This window comes from Equus caballus, chromosome 2 (assembly GCF_041296265.1).
Source record: "Equus caballus isolate H_3958 breed thoroughbred chromosome 2, TB-T2T, whole genome shotgun sequence".
Classification (NCBI taxonomy): domain Eukaryota; kingdom Metazoa; phylum Chordata; class Mammalia; order Perissodactyla; family Equidae; genus Equus; species Equus caballus.
Window position 1 is genome coordinate 10928604 of NC_091685.1, and position 24809 is coordinate 10953412.

Genomic DNA, 24809 nt, shown 5'->3' on the forward strand with positions numbered 1-24809 from the left:
AGAGGCCGTCCTGGGGCCCTGCTCTGCTCACTCCGAGCTCTTCCTGCGAGAACAGGCTCCCCGGTTGTGGGTTGAGTTGCCGTCTCTGTGCTTCTGTGGCCTAGGTCTCTACCTCCAGCCCGTTCCTCTCTCTCCTGAGCTGAGACCATCTATCCAACTGCCAAGCAGATGCCCCCTCCTTGATGTCCCAACCAGAACTCTTCCTCCCCCTAAACTGCTTCCCACATCACAGAAGGCACTGCCCTCCACTGAGTGCCCCCCAAAACTGAGGAGTCATCTCTGACATCTCTCTTGCCCTCTCCTCCCACATCCAATTCCCAAGACAAGGTTTCTCACATCCGCGCACATCTTTCCACTCCCACTCTCATGCCCTAGCTGAGGCCCCACCATTTCGTGCCTGTGTCACTGCAGCCTGTCCCAGGCCGATGTCCAGACTCCACACCCAGCAGCCAGGGCCATCTTTCTAAAACACAAATCTTACCTACTTTCTCTCCGCTTAAAGCCCTTTAATTACCTATCCATGGGAAATACTCCCTACTCCGTCACCGTACTGGTCCAGATGGGTTAGGTTATGCTGTGGTCACTAACATCGCCGAAATGTCAGAAGCTTAAACCATCAGTATTTCCCACTTACAATATATGGCCAGTGAGCGTTGACCCGGGGCTCTGCTCATCACAGTCACTTGGGGTCCCAAGCCGTTGGAGTAGCCGCCATTTTGAAAGCTGTCAGTCGCTGTGTTGGAAGGAAGGACTGCCGTGGAAGGTTTCACACTGACAATTAAGTTAGGCTCACTTCACCTTGAGCCTAGAAGTGGCACACATCACTTCCTTTCACAACTCATTGGCCAGAACTAGTCATATGGAACCGTCCCAGGTGCTCAGGGCAACCCTCCCACATGCTCAGAAGAGGAGAGTCAGAAAGAGTCCGGGCCGGCCCGGTGGCACAGCAGTTAAGTTCACACATTCCACTTCTCGGCGGCCCAGGGTTCGCCGGTTCGGATCCTGGGTGTGGACATGGCACCACTTGGCACGCCATGCTGTGGTAGGCATCCCACATATAAAGCAGAGGAAGATGGGCACGATGTTAGCTCAGGGCCGGGCCTCCTCATCAAGAAGAGGAGGACTGGCAGTAGTTAGCTCAGGGCTAATCTTCCTCAAAAAAAAAAAAAAAAAAAAAAAGATAAGACCACAGTCATGTACTTCCTTCTCGCCCAAATGCTCGTGCTCTCTCCTACCTCCGTGTCTTCCCAAAGGTGATGCCCTCTGCCTGAAACCCTCGTCCTCACCCTTCACCCAGTAACTACCACCAGCCTAGGGTCTCAGGATGACATCTCTTGTCCTGAGAGGCTGACTCTTAACCCCACTCTGACACGAGTCCTCCTCTGGGCTCTCCAGGCTTTGCTCACACTCTTGTTGTAATTATTTATTGTCTACTCTTTCTTAGACTGAGAGTTCTAGGAAAACAGGGGCTTGAATGCCGTGTTATCCCTGTACCCCCAGTGCCCGCTCAAGTGCCCACGTGGACAGATAAGCAGAAGTTGAAGGAATGAATGAATATACAAATAAGAGGAACAGATCCAGCGCCCAGTGGCAGATCTGTCTGGAGGGGCAGGGAGCCCGAAGGCTTCAGGAACACAGCAGCAGTCCATGCTGAGCGGGTTCCAGGAGGCCGACATCCACGGGACGGCGGAGCAGAGGGGAAGTCTCTAGATTGCCCGTGTGAAGGAGGATGTGCGCCATGGAGAATGACAGCTTACAGCTAACCTCCCGCAGTGAGAAGTTGGGCACAGAGCCCATGGAATTCCCCCCGCCCAGCAGTCAAGGCTCAAGAGGGGTGGGCGCAGGCCAGGACCCCTCAGCTGATGTCCAGACCCCACACATCAGTAGAGTGCCCGAGCAAAGTCACAGCCAGGGCCGCCCCCGACTCTCCTGAGCCCTCTCTCCTCCTCTGGCCCCTCCAGCCTCCTTCACCTGCTGCGGGGCTGCTGAAAGGCAAAAGCCCTCCCGTTTGTTTTACTTCTTGAAGCTGAGTGCCCTCCAGGGGCAGAGATGTGTCCCTCTGATCCCCCAGCCATTAGCACAGCACCTGGTGCGTGGTAATAGCTTAATCAATGCTTGTCGACTCTAGCTCTCACTCCCTCCCGACTCTCTGAGCCCTCAGTGAGCTCTGCCTGCCTGCTCTCTGCTGTCCCTCTGGTTCCCAAGATGTTGGCCTCTCCCAGCCCACTCACCCGCTACCCCACCCTGACCCCCACTGACGTCCCTAAGAGCAGATAGGGATGTGCATGCCGAGTGCCTTCGGGCTCCGTGAATCTCAGCCAAGACACTCTGGCATGTGAAGTCCTCAGGCCAGCCTCCAGGGCGTCCCCTCTGAGGCCTCAAGGGCCAGACCAGACACGGGGTCTGTTCAGGGTAATTGACCTCAGGGGCTCCAAGCTGAGAACCCCAGGGACAGTGTCCAGGCACTCGATGGGACCCGCTGTAGACTATGGACAGAGCTCAAGGGCCTGGGATTTCCACAACGATGATCTTCATTCTCTCTCTCCCCTCCCCCCAAGTCCGATCAGCCACCAAGACTTGCCAGGTCCACCTCCTAAATGTCAGCCCATCCACTCCCCTTGCCCCCTCCCTGCCCCCAACCTACTCTCCACACTTCCGCCAGAGTCAGCTTCCTAAGGTCCCAGACAGCCTAGGTCCTGCCCCTCCCTGGAGCCGGCCCCTCTGGAGTCAAGGTTAGGCTTACAAGACCCTCCACGTTCTGGCCCCAGCTTAACCACCCCTGCCACCCAGTCGCATCTCTTGCTACCTCTGACCTCACACTCTACACCTTTCTGCTTTGCACATGCTGTTCCTTCTACCCGGCACTCCTCTCCTAGAAAACATCTACCAGTTTTAAAGGCTTCATTCAATTTTCACCTCCTCCAGGAAGCTCTGTCTGAGCCTCTGCTACTTAAGAGTCAGACTCTCCCCCCTTTCTGTTCCCAGGCTCCTGGACTACCTTCCGTGAGAGCACTTGTTATCATACCGTATTTTCTTTCATTCATTCACCAGCATCTAGTATCTAGCTGGCTAAAAATACCTGTTGAGGGGCCGGCCCAGTGGCATAGTGGTTAAGTTTGCGTGCTCTGCTTCCGTGGCCCAGGGTTCATGGGTTCGGATCCCGGGTGCAGATCTAGCACGGTTCACCAAGTCACGCTGTGGCAGCGTCCCACTGTGGCAGCATCCCACACGAAATAGAGGAGGATGGGCACAGATGTTAGCTCAGTGACAATCTTCCTCACACACACAAATCTGTTGAAGAAGGATGAGAGGAAGCAAGGAGTAAGTAGCTAAATCCAGTGGGAATGGAGCTGACTGGGACCAGCTGGAGGAAGTGGGAGAAATCTCGGAGCACTGGGTGATCTGAGAAGGCTTCCTGGAGGAGGAGTGGCTGGAGCAGAGGCCAGAATGACAAGAATGGCTATGTTAAGTAGAGAATAAGGGCTGGACTGATTTCAGGTAGGAGAAAGGGACAGCCTGGGAGTTGATAGAAGGCCTCAAACACCAAGCTAATGAGTTTGAACTTGATCCTGAGGTCTATGGGGAACTATTAAAGGATTTCAAGCAGATTGTAGGGCATGGCTAGTAATTACACCGTGACTGAGTCTCCATGTTTGAAGGGTCTCCCTGGCCGTCATGTGGTGTGTGGAGACCAGTTAAGAGGCTGCCCCAGATTCCGTAGGAGCATGGTGACGGCCTGCACCCAGGTGGGGCAGACGGAAGGAGATCAAGGGATGGATTCGAGCCCCGCTTGGAAGGAGAATCGACAGGACTGAGCAACTGGTTGGCTGTGGGAGGGGAGGCGGAGTCTGGAATGCCTCTGACTATTCCCCCCTGGGTGACCAGGACACGCTGAAGAGGTCCGCTTTTCTCTGGACACATGACACATCGAAACCTCAGGTGGACGGAGGGGTGAAGGCAGTCAGGCAGCTGCCTCTGCCCAGCGCTGGCCAGGGCCGGAGCACAGAGTCAGTGCGCAGCTGAGACAAGTCAACTTCAATTGAGGTGATTTGTTTCCTTATCCCAATGGAGCGGATGTGGTCCCCGTTCCGGAAGGCCGGTCAGTCCCAGCTCCCCGGAGGGTCAGGAAGGGCCCAGAGGCGATGCTGAGAGGAGGACGGCCTAATCAAAGGCTGGAAGGAGGCGTGCCTGGCGCAGGGAGGATCGGCTGCCCTGTCCAGAGACACGGAGTGGACCGGCTGCCCTCCTGTCCATGGCTGCATTCTGATGGAACGTGGGTGTGTTCCAGTCTGCCAGCCCTGGTGGCCCCTGCAGGCAGACAGCAGGAGGACCGGGGCTGGCATTCTGGTGCTCGAAGCTGGACCATGACCCGCCCTGGAGGCCGGGCTGCCTCCCAGAGCCACTCGGCAGCAGCCCCACGAGGAAGAACGGAGCATGTCGGCCTCAGGAGACGGCCCAGTCCAGCGAGCCCGAGAGGCCAGGGGGTCCACACAGGAGCTGCGGCTGGGAGGGTGTGAAGGCCAGCACACACGAGGGCCTCAATCTGTCTCACGTCAGACACTCCTTGCTCTGCCCTGGGAGCCCCAAACTCCCAGCATCCAGGGAAGAGGAGCAGAGATACCACATCTGCTGCGAGTGTCTTCCCGTTGCCCCACACCTCCCCTCCCACCCTCAGCTCCAGGCAGGGGGAGCCCACTACACTTCCCAGGCGCTTCATGCCCCCTCCTCCCTCCTGCCTTCTATTCGTGCTGTTTCTTCTTCCTAGAATATGGTCAGGCTCTCCTACTCCTTTATCTAGCTTAGAGGTCACCTCCTCCAGGAAGCCCTCCCTGATTCCCCCAGGCTGGAATCACCTTTGTGCTCTCACAGCCCCCACCTCCAGCTCCGCTAAACCACCGCAGAGATCACCCGATGACTGCTCCCTTTTTCACTACGTGCTGGTGCCTCACCTGCTGAGCTTCAGCTTCATGGCTCTTCCCTCAAGCCCCTGACCCTCCCCCCGGCTGCTGCAATTATATTTCCCCACCACTCCTGTTTCTGTGTGTGGCAGTGAGGCACTGGGGTTAAGAGCATGGACCCTGGAGCCAGACTGCCTAGTTTGCATCCCAGGTCAGCCACCTACCAGCTCCACGTCCTTGGTACGGTCCCTTGATCTCTGCACACCAGCCTCCTCATCAGTACAGTGGGGATAATAAAACGACCCACTCCACAGGACTGAGATGAAGCCTAAACAGTGGACGTGCAGCCCTGCAGCAGCCGCTGCAGCTGTTCACAAACACCCCGGCTCTCCCCTCTTTTGGGCATCTGACGGGACTGGACTTCCTGCCACCTTTGAAGTCCAGCATGGCTGTGCAGCTTTCTTGTCCAGTGAAATGTGAGCCAAGTTACGTGGGCCACTTCCAGGAAGAAGCTGTAGGAGATGCTGTGCCATTTGTCACATCCCCGCTCCTGTCTCTCCCTCAGCCTGGTCCCTGATGAGGAGGCTGGGATGTGTACCTCCTGCCGACCCACAGTGAACGCGTCATATGAAGGAGAAACAGGCCTGTGTTGCCTTAGTCCCCTGAGACCAGGGGGCTACTTGTTTCTGCAGTGTGCCTCTCCCGTGCTGACTGCCAGCAGCACGTAGAACAGGGCCTGGCAGAGAACACGCGCTATGGGGGGTGCCCAGGATCATTGTGTTCACGGTCTGCCTGCTGAACTCTGAGAGCAAGGCCCAGCTTGCCCTCGTTCACTGTGGCAGCCCCAGCTCCTGGCACAGTGCTCGGCACACAGCAGTCGCTCAACAAAAGTCTTGTTGACTTACTGGCTGATGGTCAGGCAGAGGCTGATCTGAGCACACACACCCGCCCCACCCGCCTGGCCAGGTCCCACCCCTGTGTGACAGGGATCCAGCTATGCCCAGAGCTGCCCTCTGACTGCCATAAATCCCAGTGGCCCAGTTCCTTTGGAACAGCCCCCGGACTTCTTCCACCCTAGCAACGCCTGTCAGTTGTGATGGAATAATCGTGTCTCGCCAAGGCTGTGGTCTGGCCCAGCAGCTGTGGCTCCCTTGTGGACGTTCTTCCTGGCCTGGCACAGTGGGCGGCCTTTCCCCTGGCGGTTGTCTGCCTAGCAGTTCCAGGTGATTTCATTTCACTCAGCTGAGAAAATTCTAGATTCTGATAAAAGGAATATGGAGACATCTTGTTCAATCTCCATTCAGTAAACATTATCCCAGGGGGCACCAGTCCCTGCTTGCACACTTCTGTTGATGGGGACCTCACTATCTGAAGAGTTTTAGCTCCACCATGGGGTAGTTCTGGTTGCTGGGCTCTCCACAAGGTATAACTGTCCTCTGCATGTCTGTAACCTCATGCTGGCCCCCAGAGGACATGCACCACACAGACTGTGCCCCTTTTTCTGGCCTGTAATGACTCGACGAGGCAAGGGGATCACGCTCTTCAGTCACCCTTGCCCCGTCACTTCCTTCTCCAAAAGATCCTCAACTGCCTCCTTTCTCTGGATATTTTTCTTTATCTTTCAGATTTTATGAGAAAACTCCCTGAGTTTCCTATCTGTGAGATTTTTTTGGTCAAAGTTTATCATTGATGCAGTCCTCAAAGTATGGGCTGGCCCTCCATGCGGCCACTGCCCAGCGGGAGGGGGACCAGAAGACAAAGCCCAGTAAATGTGCCCCCCGTGGTCTGTTCCTGCATCTAATGTGTCCGTCATCAGCTCACATCCAACCAAAGGAACACCCACTGCAGGATGCTACCAGCCGTTCCTTTCAGAAAGGTGTAGAAGGCCTCAAAAAACGTCCCCAGAAGGATTGCCACTCGTGGGAATGTTGGCTGGCATGCAAGCCACAGCCCTGACAGTAATTTTGTGTGATCCCAGGTTAATCCCTTCACTTCTTAGGATCTTAGTTTCCCCACCTCCTCACAATAAAGAAGTGGTACTCAAATCGTCAAAGGCCCTCCTGGCTCTATCAACCACTCACTTCTTAGTATGAACTAGTCCCTTAGCTTAGCTGGAGCAATGAGTAAGTCTCCAGATGGACCAGTCATGGCTCTCAGTTGTGAGTAAGAGAAACCAACTCTGGCTAACTTAAAGAAGAAGGAGGAGAAGAAAGAGAGGGAGACTGAGGGGGAGAAGGATTTATTAGAAAGCTTTTGAGTGACCCACAGAATTCAGGGGAAGACTGAAAGAACCAAGCTCATCCAATGAGCAGAAGCCAGGGCAAGTGAAAAGGCAGAACCACAGCCAAAGTCGTCCCCAGAAACAGCCTGGATAGGCCGGCCTGTCTGCTCCGGCTGGGACAAACTTGACGCTGTTGGCCGCGCCCTCTTTCTTCAAGGATAATCTTCTCCTGTGTCCTGGGACACTGCTCACTCCAGCTCTCCTCCAGTCCTCTTCACAGGCCACTTCCTTTTCTAATTTCTCAGCATATTCAGTTCCCCAAGGTTCTGTCCTCTGCTCTGACCCACCTGGTGGCTGAGCCGGGCTCACGGCCAGAGCAGATACCTCCAGAGCTGCTGTCGTCTCTACTGGGCCTGCTGCCTCTTCGGGCCTGATCCTGGGCAAGCTGGTTCACCTTTCTGAGCTCATGCTCTTCAGCATTAAACTGGGGCTGATCCCTCCCTGGTGAGCTTGAGAGATGTGGGGAGTGCTGGCACAGAGGTGCCCTGGACTCCAGCCTTGCTGCCAGCTTTGTACTCTCTGGTGGGGCATCCTCGCCCTCTTCCTGCTCTCTCCTCCCTACCAGTGCCATCTCTTCACAGCTAGGACGCAGAGTTGACTTCCGTGGATCACTCCAGCCTTTGACTCCTGCCTTCCAAGGTGGCCACCACCGAGTGGCTGTGGGTGTCGGAGGAGGTGGCCTCGCCTGTTCTCTTTCTCTTTGCATTTTGGCCAAGAGCCTCTTTACAATGGGAGCTGTGTGTGGGGTGAGACACCCAAGTCTTGACTACACCCTCCCTCTCCATCTGTGGTCCCCCAGGCTCTCCTGCCCTTTGTGAAGGCCATTTGGCCATCATCAAGCTAAGTGGATGTTTTCCTGCCGGGAGAGGGGGGCAAAGAACAGGGCCTTTTGGGTGGGTTTCAAAGAGCCTCTGGCTTTATTACCACCTGTCCTCTCCCCTCCCCTTTTCATGCTAGAGAGCCCCTGGTCCCGGGGCAGGGGGAAATTATACCAGGTTCTAACAAGGGGTTGAAGGGAAAGTGCCCCCTCTATTTGTCCCCACGCCTGGACGGCCTCTCGAGCATCCATTGTGCCTTCCTGCGGCCTCCACCTCAATGGCAGGCAGGCGGCCTGCCGTGGCCCCCTCCCCCCGCCCTGGGACAGGAACGGGCTCAGCAATGGGCTAGCCCACGGAGTTCTCCGTCCATCCTCTCAAGGGGCTTTTGTTGAATAAAATAGCACCCGCCACTCGGCCACTTTAAACCAAGGCCAGGCACTCGAATGTGAAAACGGGGCCCAGGCGCTGGGAGAGCAGGGACAATGGCCGCCCTCAATTAGCTCACTGAGGTGCCCCAAATGGACCTGAGGAGGGGCGCCCGCAGCCCTTCATGCATATTTATCACAAGCTGTGCAGTCGCCTGCACAGTTCCCATGGCAGCACGGGGAAGGGCGGAGGGGGCAGGGCGGGGGGCTCCCGGGACCCTGAGGGGCTGGGGTTCAGGGGCACTCTGGGCCTCACCCAAGCAGATTGGAAACAGCCCCCAACCCCATGTCCCCCTGGCTTTCCCTGACCCCAAGACTCATGAGGCAGCATAACCTGGAAACCCTAGAACATCGGAGCAAAGGGGCTTGAAGTGTGCTGGGCGCTCCCACTTGGCAGATGGGGAAGTTGAGGCCCAGAGCAAAGGAAAATGAGCTTTGTCCTTTTTTCAATTTATATTCAGGATGGGAGGAGGCCGGTAATAATAGAAGCATTTACTGAACATTTTCTAAGTGCCAGGACCTGTGCTAATGCTCCCAACTGTCCCACCAGTGCTCTGAGATCATTCCTGTGTGTCTTCCCTTGAGAGCGCTGAGGCTCAGGAGAAGGCGCGTGATGTTCCAAGATCACATGGTCGGTGTAAGTAGCAGAGCTGGGACACTCAGCAAGGAGGTCATGCTCCACAGCCCGGCACCTGGCCACCAGATAGGGAGTCAGGGAGGGGCCTCTGTTATTTGGTAGTTGGCTGCTGGGTGCCAGGCACTGTGCTTGGTGCCAAATTCAAGTCACCCTGTTGGACATGAACAGTACTATGTGAGAGCTCCATTTGATAGACGTGGAGACAGAGGTTTGGGGAAGCACAGGCCTGCCGCAGGCCACACACGGAGCCCACGGGTAGCAGGGCCAGGATGGAAGCCGTGCCTGGTGGGTGGTGGTCCCCAGCCTGCTCCAGGGCATTTATTTCCTTTCTTTCTGGAGCTCCTGGAAAAGGAAGGCAACCTCGGCTTCCAGATTCTGCCACGCTGTGGGAAATCTTAGTGGTTCCCGCATGAAAGCCTGTGTGGGAGGAGGCCATGGCGGGGCCTCCCTTCTCAAAGTCCTCCTCAAGAGCCCGTCTGAGGTTCTAGCAGGAAGTGGCTGCTCATCGTGACTCCTGGGCAGAGCTCCAGGTTCTCCTCTCTCTGGGGAGTCAGGCTCTTCCAAGGAAACTCCCGGCATCAGCTGGGATGCAGGCAGGTAGAGAAGGTGGTAGAGCTGCCTCCCTGCCTGGCACGGCAGCTGTGGCAGTGAGGCCCCGGGTCCCTCCCGACCTGTGCCATCCTGGTGCTTTCTGATCCAGGTGCTGACCTAGCTGACCGTGCTCCCATCCCTACCGTCCCCCATGCAAACACTCCGGCCGTCATAGCTTTGCTCAGGCTCTTTCTCCTGCTTGGGTTGTGAGTTGAGCTGCAACGAGTAGAAGTGAGTTGACTGGAGCTGGATTCCTTCATTTGGGTCGAGTTCTGTTCCATTCATTGGGTTTGGGCTGGAGGGCGTCGGCTGGGTTTGATTTGGGGCATGCTGAGGTGAGATGAGTTAAGTTCCGTGGCATTGAGTTAAGCTGAGTTGAGCTAAAGTAAGTTGAGCTGAGTGCAGTAAAAATGAATTGAAGAAGCGAGGTGGGCAAGCTTCAAGCTAGTAACCTCCCAGGAACCTCCAACTCTGAAACACTAGGGTCCCAAGAATCAAGAGGCCCCCAAGGCAGAGAGGATGCTCTTTCCATTCGGTCCCTCGTTTGCTGTTGGACATGACTCCTCCTTGCGCTGGAAAGTGGACATGGGTCCTGGGACAGTCTCTTATTTTTATCAGCAGCTCCCTTCAAGGTTGGAAGAGCAACCTTGATCATGATGTCTGGTAGAAGTCGACGAAAATCCTTGAACGCCTTGACTCTCAGGAGTACAGACTCAATGGAGCCCAAGACTCCTCCAGCAGGAGAACAATAGACTCACGAGTCAGCAGGTCGGATGCTCTCCCTGCATCCCTCATTGTCCCCAAAGCCAGGGCCCCTCCACAGCTCCCCTGAAGGGGCCCACCAGCCTCTGCTTAGGTCCCGGAGGCAGGACGCCCACCACCTCAAGGGATCTCAGTGTCATCTAGTGTGAAGACTGAGTCTGGTTTGCACACTGGCTCCTTGGCGGTAACCTGGGGCAAATAACTCTCCCTTCCCGAGATTTTTCTGAGGATACAGTTTTTTGGGGATGAAGCAGACAAAATGCATAAAGCACTTAGCTCGGCGCTGGCATTCAGCGAGACCTGCGCCAAAGGAAGTTGCTGTTGCCGGCACTAATCCTACCGCCCCTGACTATGGCTGTTATGACTGACACCACTGGTCATTGTTTAGCAGCCTGATTGTCAGAAAATGCTTCTTCGCTTCTGAGCCAGGGGCCCTAGCCCGTGCTGAGCCCTCAGCCTCACTCCCTCGCCTCTCGCCTTCCTTACACAGCCGCTTCCCTGCTGCACTCAGCTGCCAGTCACAGCTGACACCCTGCTCAGGGACCGGTCCTCGTCCTGGCATGGACACCGCTTTAGGGAGTGACCTTGGACGCATCCCCTCTCTTCTGGACCTCAGTTTGTACAGCTATACAGTGGAGGATCAGGCTGAATTGTCTGGAGGCGGACTCGGCCCGGACACCCCCAGCCGCGGGTCTGTCCTGCGTTCTTCTCTCTGGTCCGCTGGTGGACCTCTCTGCACGGGCCCAGCCTGTCCTGGTCAGTCCTGAGGACCTCTTCTGATAAAGGTTTGCATCAATATTCTGAATCCCTCCACATGTTCGGCTCCTCCCAGACCCAGCCACCACCTCCACGCCCACAGAGACTACTGCTAAAGTCTGGACTCAGCACCGCTGTTTGCTCCCCAGGAGCCAGCTGGCCCCAGGCAGGTAAAAGGCTCCCCAGGGCCACCCAGCAGGTGAAAAGGAAACATCAGGCCTCACATCCGGGTCTTCCAACTTACAGTCCAGTCCCCCTTCTCTCTCTGTCAGCAGTCCATCCAGCCAACACACAATAATTGAGCACTGACTGTGTACCAAGCACTGCTAGGCACTGGGAATGTAAAGGTGGGAGGAACTTGGCCCATGCTATTGAGAAATTTCAAGAAAGTTCCTGGAAAGAGATTCAGTCATTCATTCGTTCATTCAACAAACATAAGTGCCTACTTTGGCCAGGTGAAAAGACCAGTTCAGATGCAAGGCCCAGCTCGTATTCCTCCCAGGTCCTGGCCCTGCGGTGGGGATGAGGCCTGTGCTTCCGCAGGCCACCCACCGCCTCCTGAAAGCCCCGCAGGCATGAGCTCATGTCTGCGGGGCCCCGTGGCTTTCAGAGCCGGCTGCGAGTACAAGGCCTCCTTGTGATTCCGAGCGATGTGCAGCGGGGCTGTCAGCAGACGCTCCCGGGCGGAGGGCGCTGGGCTCTGATTCGGCATTAATGCGCTAATATCTTAATCCGGCCACCACCGCCCGCCGCCTGGCCACACAGCGGGGCCCTGGGGACGGGATTTCCAAATTACATTATTGAATGTTTACCTAGTGAGCCGTCCAAAGAGTGTTTAACACCGGCGGAGTGGAGCGCGTGTGCACAGGACAGCCCCACACCCATAGCCCTCACACACAGCACACTTGCACACCCGCCTGCTGGGTTCACGGACATGTGCTCTCACAGAGATGGACACACAGCAAGTCCCTTAGAAACACACGTGCGTGCACACACGCACCAACACATGCACACCCCACACGCACTCATACCACAGACACAGGGGCACACACTACACACGCATTCAAGTATCCCATACGCGCTGCCACACCGGACACCCGCTTTCCTCACCTCATGCCGTCACCCCGCAGGACACTCCTGGAGGCTGATCCCAGGAAAGGTTGGCAGCAGGATGTTGTCCCTGAGTGTGCCCCAGAGAGTCGCTGCTGCCAGGCCTCGCCAGGCGCCCTGGGCCCAGTTTCCAGGTTCAGGCACAGCCCCAGCCCTTGATAACGGGGCTGTTAGTATGGCCATTGGCATAACACCGGCCGGCCCGGCTTCAGGCAAAGCAGGGCGGACCCCACACCTGGCCCTGACCTCCACCTGGGATCCTCCTCCGCACGAACCCCACCCCTAGTCACTTCTGGTCCTGCCAGACAGATCCCCCTCTTCCAGGCCTTCCTAAATTGTGCCCTCCACCCGGAACGCCCTCCCCGTCTTACATCCTCCAGTCCCAGCTACTCACCTCAAGGGGAGCTCACCACCGCCCTTCCGGAAGCTCTCCCCATCCAGCCTGCAGGGGGCCTCTCTCCTCCATGGTTCCCCATCTCGGAACCTGACTTAAGGCTCAGAGCACACACTGCCCTGACATGAGGACCATGGGGCTGGGTGAGGAGTGAACCTGAATTCCAAGGCTGGCATATGGCAGTCACTCAGTGAAAGGTAGTCATCGTGCACACCATTACTGGATGACCAGGATGACCATGGCAATGGCAACAACTGTGGTTCCTGACACTTGTGTGCCATCTCTGCCCTGCTCTCTGAGCTCCGAGGGGCAGACCTGACATCACCCCCGCCCTTAGCGGGAACTCATCCTTGGTTGAGTGTGTGACTAAGAAGCCCACGTCTGCCCTGCATTTTCGTGGGCAGAGAATGGATTTTTCTAGAAATACCCAATTGAGAGGCAAGTCTGAGAAATTCAGTGGGAGTCCCCAGGTCCACCTACTCCTGGCTCTGCCAGGACATGCTGTGACCTCGGGTAGGTCAGTTCCTCTTTCTGAGACTCAGTTTCCTCATTTGTCAAGTCAAAAGGTTGGATGGCATGGTTTCCAAGGCCGTTCCAGCTCTGAATTCTGGAATTCTGAGCCCCAGCATGACCTTGCCAGTAGGGCTACCATCTAGCTGGGGCAAGGCCGCCTCAGCAGAAGCGGCAGCGCTGGTCAGGGCCCTCTGGGAGCAGCAGGGGCGGAGAGGGAGGATGCGGGGCTCATGATTTCCCAGCAGCAGCACGGAGACGGGTCTGGATGGAGTGAGGGTGGGCCCGGGGGGTCGTGGGTAGAGGAGGCCAGAGCAGTGGACAGGGCTGCTGCGTCAAAGGCCTCAGGCTAGACTGGGGGGCTGGTTTTGTCTTGTAGGCCAGTGTCTTCCAAATTTAGCTGATCTTCAGAATCACCTGTGGCAGTTGTTAAAAATGCAGATTCCTGGATCCCCTCACCGCAGCCCTATTGAGACAGAGCCTCTAAGCAAGAGCCCTGGGAATCAGTATTTATTTAAGGGCCCTGGCTGATTCTCACGAATCAGGCAAGTTTGGGAAACAGAATTGAGTGAGAGGCTGAGTCACTGAACAGTACGGGACTTGGGAGGGACACGTCCAAAGGCTCATCCCGGGAGGGGCCTGGGCCCGGCCTCACCTTGCCTGGGTCTGAGTCCTGGCTCCCCCACTTCCTGGGCCTGGCCCCTGAATAAGTGACTTGACCTTTCTTCCTTACCTGCGTGTAAGATGGAAATAATCCTAGCCCCCACTTTAGAGGCCGGTTGTGAGATTAAATGAGCTCAGGGAGCTTGGCCAGGGTCAGGAACCATGAGGCTGCGGCAAGAAACAGGGCATGTGTGCCACCAGGAGATGTGAGAGAGAGAGGTAGCCACAGAGAGGGGCCAACGGGGACTGGGGGCCGTGGGGGGTGGTGGGAAGAGGGTAATTGGCAAGGGGATGGGTCTAGATCTGCCTTTGGCTTCCACAGACTCCATTTGGGGCATTCAGATTTCGTTTATTCGTTCATTAAACATCCATCCAACTATTTGTTGCACATCTATCAGGTGCTAGTCGACGCTAGGTGCTGGGGACACAAAGAGGAACCTGACAGACACTGTCTTTTTCTGCTGAGTTTACGTTCTAGAGGGAAAGGTCAAACATGGACAGAGAGCTGAAATCATTCTAAGTCATGTCAAGTGATATGAAGGAAACCAGCAAGAGGGTGACCAGAGAAGACCGCTCTGGGGAGGTGACCCTTCTGAGAAGGAGTTACCCTCTGGAAGAACGAGAAACAGCTGTCCTAGGCAGAGGACAGCACGTGCAAAGGCCCTGAGGAGGAAAATCGCTTGGTATGCTACAGGAACAGAACCAGTCTGCCTGGGGCACGGTGTGTGAGGGGTAAAATGACACAGACGAAGTTGGAAAGGTTAACTGAGGCCGGGGCAGGCAGGACCTTCTAGGCCGTGGCCAGAAATGTAAATTATATTTAAGTGCAATGGAAAGTTTTTAAGCTGAAGAATGATGTGATTTGATTTATATTTTAAAACCCCTCCAGCAGCTGTGCAAAGAATGGATTGTGGGGGTGGGGGGGGGTGAGAGGGGAACCTGGGAGACCTACTGGAAGGCTATTAATCCAGGAGGCTGGCAGCAGGGGAGGCAGAGAGCGCTGGAGAAGTTCACAAGCTATTCTGGCGCAGCACCACCTGGGCTCAGAGATGGATTGGTTGAGGGGGAGGAGAGCTAAGGGACGGGTGGAGGTGGGGAAAGGAGGACTCTGCCCAGGTTTCTGGCTCTCAAAACTGAGTGGATGATGGTGCCACTTAGAGAGTTGGGGAGCCTGCAGAAGCTGGGGGTGCCCTGCTCTTGTCAGCGGCACGTGACCCATGAGATCTGCCAGCACCAGGAGAGTTCCTGTCTTCCCCACTGCAGGCCGGGGCTCTTCCTGCCTCCCTGCTAAGAGCTGATCTCAGGAAAGAATAAGACAGTCATCACGGCCACTTTCTTCCAGGAAACTTCACCTCCCCCCAACTCCTGCCCCCCGACCCCCACCTCTGGCCCCTGACCTTTTCCCCAGGGAATTCGCATATACCTAGTGTTTGAGAACATGGAATCTAGAGCCAGACTGACTAGGTACAAATCCCAGCTCTGCCACTTCCTGGCTATGTGACCCCAGGCATGTTACCTACCCTCTCTGTGCCTCCATTGCCCCATAGAACAGGATGATAATAGCACCTCCTTCAAACGGTTGATGTGAGGACTAAACAGGCGCCCTGCTCTGCTCCTAAAGTGCTTAGAAGAGCACCTGGCACAGATCAGGTGTCAAGAAGTGTTGGCAAGTGCTAGAAGTGGTGCCAACTCTTTGCAGCTGCAGGCCAGCTGCCTTCATTTGTTGGAGAACCAAGGTGCCCAGTGGCCAGAGTGCTGGCTTGGCAGATCGGGGCCCCAGCCCTGCCTCTTCCACTCAGCAGCTGCTTGGCTTTGGGCAAGTTGCCCTGAGATGGTGTAAATGCTCTCTGACCTGCTCGCTTCCTAGGCTCGGGCGAGGACTCGGTAACATGGTGGACGAGTAGAGACTGGACGTGGAGAAGTGCTGTGTTTGGGGGTTCCATGTGTTTCTGTGTGGAACCGTCCTGGGCAGTGAATCCACAGGACAGGACCTCGAGGCGAGGTAACCACACCGAGCTCAGGCAGGGCTCTCTCTGCAGGGTCTCCCAGGGCCCAGGACCAAGCTTGGTTGTCCTTCTGGAATGGCTACAATGATGTTCAGAATGCTTCCCTTTCTCCACGAGATGTTTACAGGATGTTCGTGCACCTATAATCTGCTTTGACTCTCCGAGCTGTCGGGGCAGGTCAGGGAGCAGCTGCCACATCTGGGGGTTGAAGACACTGTCAGGGCAGGAGATGCTGACAGTTCCGCAGAGTTGGCAGCGTGGCCAGGACCACACCACCTTTGTCCTGCCACCCTGCTCCCGTGGGGCATTCTCTCTGCCAAACTCTGGTTTCAGTCTGAATCTCCCCCACTGGCTTTCTCCCGACCGCTTCCACAGCTTCTCCTCTTTCTCCTTAAGAAACCCCTCAGAGACATCGCTGAGACCACAGACCTGGGATTCTAGGATCAGGATTCCCAGCCTCCTCCTCTGGGGGTGCCCATCCTGGCCCAGGCTTTTCTAGAAGTGCCTGCCTGGATGGTGCCCACCCCTACAGTTTTCCACAATTGGGCCCTTGCTGGCATTCATTTCTCAGGAGTTTTCCGGGCTCCGGGCTATTCTAGCTTAGCTCTCGGAAGAGAAAGTCAGAAGAGAAATGGAAAAAGAAAAACAATTTCCCTATCCGCCAGCCATACATTTTTATAACCCACTCCAAACTCCTCTGCTATAAATGACTTAATTTTGACTGTTTTACAAGCAACTTGCCTTTAAAATGGATGGGAGGAGATGGGATGTGAAGGGGTCCCTAGAGAGACTGACCAAATCCGGAGAAGCAACACAGCCCACACAGCCCCCCAGACACAGCCTCCCCCCACCGCCCCCGCTCCGTGCCCAGAAAGCTGCAGGCTCTGGGAGGCAGGACGCGGGCCGGCAGAGCCTTACCCGGCAGTGAGAAGACCTGGACTCCAGTCCTGAGTCTGCCCTTCTCTGGATCTCAACTTCTCCACCTGTTAAATTGGGGTCTGGACTCGATGATCTTTAAAGACTTGCCCTACCCCAGAGGACATGGTGTCTGGGGGTTAGGACAAGGACCTGGAGGCCCCCGTGTGGAAATGGGAAGGAACAAAAGTCCAGGCTGGACCCTGGGTTGTCTGTGAAATACCCAGAGAAAAACTGCACGTGGCACCTGGTCAGATCAGGGCCCACAGGGAGGGAAAATGGCCAATCAGCTGTCACTCCCTTGATAAAAAAAACCTTCAGTGGCTCCCCATTGCCCTACAGCAGAATAAGAGCAGACTCTGTGGCCCTCAAGTACCTCTCCAGCATCCTCCACCCAGCTCCTCCCCTTGCCCTTTCTGGGACTGAAATACCAAAATGCTTAGTCTTATTCGCATGCATGCTCCCTCTGCCTCGCTTCCCAGTTTCCCTCCTGTGAACCCCTGTTCCCTTCTGAGGATCCATGTAGGCCCCACCACCTGTGGGAAGCCCTCGGGGTCACCACGCTGGGCTCCACAGCCCAGCCCTTGTCCCCCAGCACATGGCCCGGGAGAGAGCAGGTGCCTGTGGACGTATGTGAATGGCCGAAGGAGTGCTGACATAGCAGGGAAGGGGAGAGAACGTTCCAGACAGGGTCATCACACAGAGACAGGGGTGCACGGGGAGAATGAGAAAGGGCTTGGGAAGGTAGATTCAGATGAGGCCAGAGAAGGGCCTCCGCTCCCAGCAAGTCCCCCTTTCGTAGATGTCTGAGGGAATAACCTTGCCCAGCATCACACAGCAAGAAAAGCTTGAGAACTGGGATGCTGGCTCCAAAGCCTGTGTTCTTTCTTCTCCCACGCGGGCTGAGAAGTGAAGGGGGAGTCAATATCTCAGAGTTCTAGGATGTTCTAGCAAAGGCGCTCTCTCTTTAACCCAAGAAGACCTGGTTGACAGGGAGGGAGAGAGAGAACCCCATTCCACAGGTGGAGAGCTGGAGGCCCAGCAGAGTTAGCGACTTGCCCTGATCGCCCTGTACTTGAGGGCAAAGGGCAGCATTTAAAGACGGAGGAATGCTTTAAAATAATACTGGCATCTAAAAATAGTTCGTGGCTTGGCCAGGCTGACTCAAAGGGGTCATGTTTTATGGCTGCCCCCATCTGCTTTTATGGAACGGTGCAGCCCAGCCTGCTCTGGTTATAGTTTTTCCATGAGCTCGGATTTCCCTGTCCCAGTGGTGAGTCCATGGGTCAGTGCCTAATTTTCCAGCGTTTATCTTTCCCATTTACGATTTCCCCATGTCGACGGCCGGCTCCTTCTGTCCCCTGTGTTTCAGACTCCAGGCCTGGAACCAGGGGTAACCAAGCACACAGCCCTCCCACACTTCTCAGAAAGCCCAAGAGCCATTTGTAAGAGCCATGCCATCAGGACTGGGCCCAGAGGAGCTACTCCCCATGGCCCGCCTGGTCAGTTCTGTCCTCTCCACACTCCTACAGCCTGGTTCCCTCGTTCAGTCACTCACTCCTCTGCAGCCAGCTCCACACGGAGCTGTATATCCCAGCTAAGGAAACGAGTGTGAATTCAGCACCCTCCCTGCCTTCACGGCACCCAGGGTTAGAAGGAGGAGGCGGCCGGGAGTGGCAGCTGTCTCTGCACACAGCAGGCGGCCAGCATGTGGGAAGACGGGGGGCTCTGCCAGCTCCATGGAACTCAGAGGTGCCAGTGCAGGTGTCTGCCGTGCGACGTGCCCGTGAGGGTCTGGGGCCCAGCAGAAAGTCTGGGTTGAGTACCCCTGGCAGTCTCTGTCCACTGTTTACCCAAACCCTGAGCACAGGAGGGGTCCTGGTGGCACCCTCCAGGTCTGGGTTCCATCCCCTCTTGGATCTGTTCCCAGCTGTTTCCTGTGTAACTGTCTCATCTCTGCAGAGCCCCTCACGGGGTCTGCACAGAGGGGTACAGGCACACCCTTTGGTGTAGAGTTGAATGGAAACCCTAGCTATGCCTCTCCGGTAGACTCACTGTCATGTTCAGGGAGGGAGGCAAAGGAGTGGAGAGCAAGTAAGGGCCCAAAGAGCTGCGGGCTTGGCTCGCCGGTATGAAGGAGGCGCGTGGAGCCAGCAGGTCAGAGGCTGGGTCGCCTGGACACTTGCTGTGCAAGCAGGTTGATCCCTGAGAGAGCAGGAGAGGGCAGGTGCTCAAGCCGAATTCTTTCTCCCTAGCTTGGCGGTCAGGTAAGTCCCTCCCACCCCTTCCCTGCTCCCCAGGAAGCAGCCAGGAGAGAAGGCATCAGAGAAAATCTCAAAAGAAGGCCACTTGAGGATGCACTTGGAGTTACTGGGGATCTAAGTTAGTGTGGTCTGTGGAAATCTTGAGAGAAACCAGAGCGTCAAAGTGTCTGAACCATCTTGTTTCCTTCTCAGGACACCACAAAGCCACAGTGTAGTCCCTGGTGCTCGTACTGTTTTCACAGACATTAACTCCTCCGTTCTCTGGTGAACATGATTGTTCCATTGTACAGATAAATAAACTGAGGCTCAGTGAACAGCGGTCCTAACTGTAGGCAGCATATAATAGAAATAACAGCACTGAGATCAAAACACAGATCTCCCGGGAGGCCCTCGTCACTTCCCCGTGGTTGCCCTGAAAGATCCACAGGAGGCTGGCCTTCGGATTTGCTGGTTTGAAAGAGAACCACGGCTGACTTGTCAATAAGCATCTGGTTTCCCTTGGCTCTTTTGAATTTTGTCCTCCACTCTCCCGTTGGTGATCTCAACCAGTCTCTTGGCTTTAACTGTTGTCTAAATGCTAATGACAACCAAATCTAAAGCCACAGCCATGAGCTCTGGATGCATCACCTTGGGCATCTCCATCTTCCCTGTCCTAATCTCATTGACCTCCAACCCCTGCTGCCCCCCAGTCTTCCTGCATCTCAGGCAAAGGCTCCTGCATCTGCCCAGGTGCTCACCTAAAGAGCATACATCTCAGACAAGTGGCCGCCGTCTTTCTCCCGGACTCCGCAGTAGCTTCCGAGCAGGGCTCTCTGCTGCCACTTTGCCCTACCTCAACACACCAAGCCCGTTCCAGCCCCAGGACCTTTGCAGTAGCTGCCCCTTCTGCTTGGAATGCTCTTCCCCGAGAACATCACGTGGTCAGCTCTTATCTCTGTAAAGGCCTCCCCTTTCCTAGAGGGACCTACTGAAATAGTCACTCCCAAACAGCTGGAGGCTTCCTGGTGTCTTGATTCAGGGGCTTGCTGCCTGTCTGCCCACAGCGCCTGGCCAGCCTGACCTTGACTATCTTGTTCTCTGCTCTGACTTCCTGCAGTCAGGTGTCCCCAGCACCTGCGACAGGGCTGGACCAGGGCAGGTGCTGAGTGACCAGGTAGATGAATGAAGGAAGCAGCTCACTCCTCCTTGAGTGAGAACCCAATGCAGCACTATGAGGAACGGTCACGATTCACAGCTCCCTGCCGCACTCACCTGAGCCTATCACGTGCGTGACGGCCACAGAGAAACAAGGGCTTCAGGTCAGAAACGGTTATTAGTGACATGACTTTGGAGGATTTTTTTAGTCCTTCTGAACCTCAATCTCCTTATCTGGAAACTGAGAATGACAATACTCACCTCACTGAAATCGTGTGAGGTTTCGATACCTGCAAATCGCTAGTCACGGTGCCTGGCACGCAGTAGGTGGGCTCACTTGACAGCATCTGTTATCGTTATTTTTGGTGTTGTCACACACCTCTCAGGCCCCCTGAGTCATGAAACAAGCCCAGTGACTCTCTCTCATCTTCTGGGTCTTCTCATAATCTCTCACTAGAAAGGGCCAAAATCAACCCTGACTCTAAGACTTACAGCTCTGTGATCTTGGGCAAGTGTTTTTTGTCGTTGTTGTTGTTTTTTTGGTGAGGAAGATTGTCACTGAGCTAACATCTGTGCCAGTCTTCCTCTGTTTTGTATGTGGGACGCCACCACAGCATGGCTTGATGAGAGGTGTGTAGGTCTGCACCCAGGATCCAAGCCTGTGAACCCCGGGCCACCCAAGCAGAATGCGTGAGCTTAACCACCACACCACCAGGCCGGCTTGGGCAAGTGTCTTGACCTCTCTGAGTTCCAGTCTCTCTATTTGTACATGGTGCTAATGATAGCGCCTGCCTCCTAGAGGTGGTGTGAAGACCCAATGAAATCAAGTGGGGAAGATATCTAGTGCTGTGACAGGCACATCACAGGGCTCTGAAGAGTGGCCACTTGTCACCTGTCTGTCCATACCTGCACGTGCATGCACACACGTGCACACTCGGCTCCTCTCCCGGCTGGGTCCAAGACCCACTGATTGGAACTGCAGGAATGGAATCAATTAGAATTATTTTTTAAACTTCATCTGTTTTGATTTAACAGGAAGCTTCTGTTCAATGAAATGCAGCATCAGTCAATGAAAAATCAGAGGCCCTGGATTTCGGGGCTCGGCTGTCCGTGAAGTCTGAGCAGAGTCTCCCAGACCCCAGGACCGTCCAGGTCCAGCTCTCATTTAGTGGGTGCCTCTCTCTAGAGCGCCTGTGTCCTCGGTGGCCAGCCAGGCCAGGGGCCTCTGTCTGCTGACCCTCAGCCCCGCCCCTCTGAGCACTGGGTGTTCCTCCCTGGGGATGTAATTACCCATGTCTGCATTTGTCTTCCCCGACCCCTGCCCGTGTTGAGGACAAGGGCTGTCTGATTTATACCTGCCACTCCAGCGCCCAACCCAATGCCAGGCACAGAAAAGGCACTGGATGACGTTTTTTATGGAAAAAAAAGGAGTGATAATTGAATAAATGAATAAATGATTTTTTGCAATAATAATGGTTACAACTAATATTTACTATGCCACTTGTCCATGTGCCGCACACTGTTTTAAGTGCTTTTTGTATTTTGACTGAGTCTTTGTAACAAGCTCTTAAGGCAGGTACTCCTATTTAGCACCATTTTACAGATGAGAAACTAAGGCACAGGAAGACCAGTCACTTGCCCACAGTCACACACAGTGAGCACAGCAACTGGGATTCCTACCCTGGCAGCAGGAGCCCAGGGCCAGCACTCTTAACCCTGCCACTGTGTCATTCATTCATTCATTCATCAAACACTCACTGGACACCTACACAGTGCACATCACCGGGCAGGTCTCTAGAAATGCACTGATGGATTTGACCCACTTTTCACAAGGAGGGCACAGTCCAGTGGAAAAACAACACACACAGAAATGGGTAGTTACGGCAGGACAGGGGCATGGGAGAGTGTGAGAAAGTCCCACGGCACAGGTACACACAGCCCACCCATCCTGGTCAGGTCAAGGAAGACTTGTTGGAGGAAGCGGCCCTTGACAATGCTGGCCAGACATGGGGCGGGGAAAGGACATTGCAAGCAGAGGGACAATATGTGCGAAAGCGTAGAGGTGAGTAAGCTTGATGCGTTCTGAGAATGGCGGACACCTGGGGAAAGGGGGTGGTAGGGTCGTGGTTAGGAATGGCAGGAGACGACACCAAGAGGCCATCAGGGCCAGGTCAGGGAGGGCCAGTGTGCTCTGCAGAGGACTTGGACACTGTCCCAGAGGTGTAGGGATCCATGGGAGGGCCTATGGCTCTCCTTATCGGATGGCAAGATTTAGTGACTTAATGCAAGAGGATGAGGAAGAATGAAGTCACTGCACACAGCAAAAATTACATGCACACCCCCATGAACACATACACATCCACCATACGTACACGCACCCACATGCGTCTACACAAAGGCACACACACTCGTGTGGCACCAGAGTCAGGAACATGGAAGTGGAAATCGTGGACTAGAGATGATGACTTTTAACAGAATCCTATTTGGTTCCCTGAGCACGATCCCTTCCAACCGAGGGTTGTGCCCTGAGCCTGGCGGCGTGCCCCTTGTCACCATTCTGCTAAAATACTTTCATCTCAATCTACTGAGGAACTTGGCCCCATCCTCAAAGGAGGAGTTCAGGTGGGGACCACAGACATCCGTGCCTGAGGCTAGGGTCAGCATCATGCCACAGGTCAAGGTTCACATCCCAAAGGGTGATGATGGTTGGAATGTGAGGGACATAGTCTTGGATGTGAAGAAGTGATTTTCCAGAGAACTCGTGGCTTGAGCATACACAACCTGGCAGGAGGACTTGGAGACAAGACCAGATGACCCCAGGTCCTGAGCAGGTCAGTAGCCTGAAGACTGAGACCCGGACCAGATCGCCTCCGGAGAATCCTTGCAGTACCGTCTCCGGGGTTCTGCTGCAGGATCCCGTCGTTGTCTTTGCGGCTCCAGCCTTCTCCCCTGAATTCTGCACTCTTTTGCAGACAATAATTCTGATATTATTCCCTTCCACGTGATTTCATCATCAGGCATGGTGGAATATTAGCAGAAAGAGCTGGTTTTGCAATCAGATGTCTCCAGGTTTGAGTCGACTCCATGACCGTCGACTCCAAACCCTCACTATGTCTCCTCGCCAAGTTCCTTCACCTGTCAGAGCCTCACTCTCCTCTTCTGTGAATTGGAATTAGTAAGACCCACCTTGTAGAGTTAGTGTGAAGACTGCACAACACAAAACCCAGAACTCTGAAGGGAAACCAATACCCTCTACTACCTTCTGGCCTATCCCATCTCCCAGCACCGAGAGGCAGTGCCCAGCATCGTGTCAGGTAATACGTCTATTCTCCGTCTATGACTCTGCCCTCAACAGGAATGTGATGTGTTCCATCGAGGCGTCTCCAGCCTTAGCCCAAAGGGCTGCTCTTCACTTCCTGCGTGTGCACACGCGGCCGTGTCTGACTGGCGGGGCAGGTGAAATGGACAGTGGGGATGCCTACCACAGCAGAGTGGAGGGCCCTCCCCTGAGCCTTGAGATCCCTGCTGATCTGTCCCCAGGTTGGGGACCCACTCTGCCCCACTGACGATCCTGTTCTGCTGGGGCTCGGCGTCTCTCCAGGGACTGGCCTGGGGGAGGCCCATGCCCTCATCCCTCACCAAACTCCCAGGGGTTCTCCTGATGGAAACCCCCTTGGGGCTGACATTGTATTGGGGACCATTTAGGAACTTGTGGTTTTCTGTGAAAATTCAGAGGCATGCAATCAAGAGTCGGAAGAGCCCAGCTGGCCACAGGACGCCACCGGGTGGGGAAAAAGAAACACCACCATGAAGACTGACAAGGAAATTCCCCCAGAAGAGGAGGGTGAGGCGTCCTCGACTGTGACTGAGCAAGAGCAGACGCTGTTTCCACCACAAGAGAGCCAGCAGACAGACACAAACAGAGTCTCACTCCTCAGCGCCTCGCCCTTCTCTCCCTGCTCCTCTCCTCCTCCTTCCTGTCTCTCTTCCCGTCAGCTCCTCTCAAACCTTCTCTCCTTCTCCTCCTGAGCCCAGGCCCAGGCTCAAGTCCTGGCTCAGCCACTCCCCCGCTGTGCACCGTGGGCGAGCCACTCCCCTCTCGAGGTCTCATTTTCTCCTTTTGTAAATTGAAAATAATAACCACATGCTCACACGCGCGCACACACACACCCACACACACACCCCCCTGATGAACAGGTGGTTTATGTAGATTCTGTTAACATTCACAGCACCCTGGCCTTCAGAACCCTTCACAAAGTCACAGTGCGAGAGGCCAGCTCCCGAGTGGCGGGTTGAACCATCATAACTGATCCTGTTTAACCCTCATGTGCCAAGTGTGAGATCTGTGCCCTGCTTCAGAGGCTCACGAACTTGAGAAACCATCTGCTGTCCTCATCAAAGTAGAGGGGGAGGCAAGGGGAGGCGAGTTTGGTACCACATTGAGTTGGTGTTACGCTCTTAATCAGTTAATTCCTAGGTAGCAATTTTGTTGCTATCTTAAAAAACAAAAGGTATCTTATACCCTATTATCTTTTCTAGTTGTTTATTATTGTTATTAAGGAACGCTTAATCTTTTGCAATTATAAAATACACCTGACATCAGAAAGGTGTAGAGAATAAGAAAATGAACACCCACAGACCCTCC